Source organism: Sciurus carolinensis, chromosome 10 (genome assembly GCF_902686445.1).
Source record: "Sciurus carolinensis chromosome 10, mSciCar1.2, whole genome shotgun sequence".
Lineage (NCBI taxonomy): Eukaryota > Metazoa > Chordata > Mammalia > Rodentia > Sciuridae > Sciurus > Sciurus carolinensis.
In genome coordinates, this window is record NC_062222.1 from 140551365 (window position 1) to 140554857 (window position 3493).

The following is a 3493-nucleotide window of genomic DNA, read 5'->3' on the forward strand; positions in this document are numbered from 1 at the left end:
CCAACCCCTGTGGCCCAGGACAGTCCAACCACTGTGTCAACCACTCAGCCTGGAGCTCCCCGTCCACAGTGGACATGAGACCCTGGCTGCTCGCCGGGGCCCTGAGTATATCTCAGGCCCTGGTACCCCCTGGGGGTCCCCCTGGAAGCCCACATGTCGAGGGCTCACTCCTGTGTCTATTTCAGTCCAGGGTCTGCCTGGGGTCAGTGTCCAGGGTCTCAGGGACCAGAGAGGAACAGGGGTGGGCTGGGGGCCATGCTGAACCATATGGCCATGCTCCAACCACCTGGGCAACAGAAAGGAGGGGCTGTACAGGCTCAGCTGACCTCAGACCACCTCAGTGAGGTCCTCGCAGCCACTTGGCCAAACCCCTGACCTCTGTCGCCTGGGTCAGCCTGGAAGCAACTCTTGTGTGGAATGAATGTGTTTGTGGTGGGGGTCGTGATCAGGGCATCCCTGTGCTCCCGCCTGGCCCAGCCTCTGAGACAGTGGCGGGGAAGCACGGGGGACAGGGGTCAGGGCTGGCCTCTGGGATTGGTAGGAAGCGGAGTTGGGGGCCTGGGGCAGCCCTGACTCTGGCCCGTTCCTGGGGCAGGGCCCTCTGCTCTGCAGCCCAGGGGGCTTTTCACCAGGAGCCTGGAGGAAGGACCGCTGGTATTGAAAGCCAGCCTGACCAAGCCCCTGGGGGCACCCACGCTGCCCGGGCCACAGCCTGGCAGATGCCTTGCTGTTTTCTGGGACGAGCCTCACCCCTGTCAGCCGTGGGGAGCAGGCCTTTCTGACCAGGTTCTGGGTCTGGAGTGAGGCAGGCCAAGGCCTTGATGGTGGTCACTGCACTGCCCACCAGCGGATACCTTGGAGCCCCAGACCCAGAACAGGGTCCAAGGCACAAGGGGCCACTGCAGGCAGGGCAGCACCTCTAGCACTGGTGTGGGGCCACAGGAGGCGGCCTGGCCCGCGCTCAGGACCGCGCACTCCTGCCTCCAGCTTCACGCGCCCTTCTTCCCGGAGGGCAGCGAGTTGCAGAGGCAGCATGGTGAACGTGACCAAGCCGGGCTGAAGTCTCCGTGCGTCCTAAGGCTGTGTCTGAAGTCCTGGGAATGCCTTGGATCAGGTGATGAAGACCCAGCCCTGCCACCCTTCCTAGCCAGACGCCCTGCCAGGGCTGTAGGTGGACGCCAGAGGCCTGGAGGTGCTGCCAGGGGCCTTCCGGCACACGGGGGCTGCCACAGCAGGCCTGTGGTGCAGCCTTTCTTGGGGGCTCTGAAGGACCTCCAGAGGGGCTGGGGTCAGGTGGGCAGGGTGGCCCTCTGCTGCCCTCTGGAGGGACCCTGGGTGGAGGGCTCTGGTCAGCCCCAGGCATCCTCAGAGAGCCCTCTGTGTTTGTGTGGCCTTGCTTGGCCATTCTCTGGAGGGTGGAGTCTTTGAAGCCATTTGAGGGCCAGTGGAGGAAGGACCCTGCAGGGCCCACACCAGGTGTGCCTGGCTCCAGCTCCTGGGCTGTGCTGTGCCGCTCCTCCCAGTCTCCTGGCCTCCCCCATCTTCCATGTGTGTGGAGTGGCCTCTGCTTTGTGGACAGCTGGAAGCTTGGGGTTTCATCAGTACCCATATCCAGCTCTCAGGTCCAGTGCCACCTCCCTGGCCCCAGGAGCAGATGTGGGGGGCTCTTTCCACCCATCTGTGGCCCCTGCTTCACTGGGCAGCCAGGGTGGGCAGCTCAGCCCCAGCAGCTTTCTTGCCCAGGCCCAGGGCTGGCACCTGGATCTCACCATGCTCTTCTGTCCCCAGGACCCTCCTGGCTGGGACCTCTCCCCGAGATCAGGACCTGGATGAGCAAGAGCAGGAAAAGGTGGCTGTGTGTGGACAGACGTCAAAGGAGATGGAAGAGACAGAGAGGCGAGGACGGACAGACAGACGGAGGGAGGCGGGGAGAGAGAGACAGACACGGGGGAGGGGAGAGAAACAGAGAGAGACGGAGATGGGGACAGAGAAAACAGGAGATAGAGACAGGACAAGAGGGACCCTGAGGGAGGATTCAGAGCCTAGCGGAGATGGTTCGGGTGTGTGTGGAGCTCCCTCAGGCCTGGGCCGTGCAGCGGATGCAGTTGATCCTGAAGTCCAGCACGGACACCCCGGCCTTCTCACTAGAGAAGCCTGTCCTCCCTAACCCTGAGTGGACCGCCCTCAGATGCTAGGTCAGCTCCCTGCAGGTGTCTTATAAAGGTTGCTGAGGTCAGCTGTGGGACCTACTCTGGGCTCAGGAGGTCACCCTGGAGTCCTCTGTGGGGTGGGATCCACCTGATGGAGGGTGGACAGAAGAGGTGCCTGCAGAGAGAAGTGACCCTCTCCGACTGGACTAATCCTTCTCCTACACCAGTCCTCCACCCCCAGATTCTGAGTACCCTGGATGACCAGGCCAGCACACTGGAACAGGGGCCTCCATTCCACAGAGCACTAACCTGGAGTAGATGGGGTCTGTGCACCCACCCCCTAATGTGCAGGGTGAGGTGAGACTGAGGTAAGAGGGACAGTGCCTTTACGGTCCTGGGGTCAGCCAGGATGCAGGGGTGGGGTCGCTGTGAGACCGTGCCCCCTGGAGTGCTGAGTCCTGTGGATGCCCCCTCCCCTTGGTCCAGGCCCAGTGCAGGAGACTTAGCAGAGTTTCCACAGTGCAGAGGGGCTTCTGGGGTCCTGGGTATGGGGCCCCTGGGAGCTGTCTCTCCCCTGGATCAGACGGTGCTCTGGGATGACTCAGGCAGGAGGGACAAGTTAATGCAGTGTTCACCACCACCTGCTGGCCTGGAGCCAGGCTTGCCAGGACCCTGAGCAGCGCTGGGCCCCTCTGAGCCATGCCAGGGGGCGGGGTGTGTGTGTGTGTGCAGGGATTGCAGGTCCTGGGGTCGCTGCCAGCGACCTTGCAGCGACCCACCAGCCTGCAGTGCAGTGTTTGGGAGGAATCAGGGCAGGGGAAGGGGCTGCCAGCAGGCGGGGCTGTGGCGACTGTCCCGCGGCGTGTGCGCCCAGTGCTGCCGCTGTGACCTTCAGGTGTCCCCAGCCGCGGTCCCCACGCCCCTCTCGGCGCCCAGTCGCGGCTTCCAGAGGCTTGGGAGTGGGGCAGCTGGGTCTCTCTGCCGCTGTCCCACCGAAGCCAACCTCCGCAGCTGCGCTTCGCAGGTCACAGCTCCCGGGTGAGCCCCTCCCGGAAGGGTCTCCGCGGGTCTGGGGTCTGAGGCACCCTCCACCCACCCTGCCTCCGCGAGGCCGGGCTGCTCGCCCGGAACCCGGTCCTGGGCGGCGAGCTGGGCGGAGGCCGTGACCCCAGCCCCGCCCTTGACCTCCGGGGGTCTCGGCGCCCCGCGCTCGGACAGACCGGGTGGGATCCGGGCCAGGAGCCCGGGCGGGGAGCCCGAGGCCGCGGGGCGCCGCGCAGCCCCCGCCCCGCCGCGGAGCCGCCGCGCCCCGCCCTCCTCGTCATGCGGGACGCGGGCGGGGC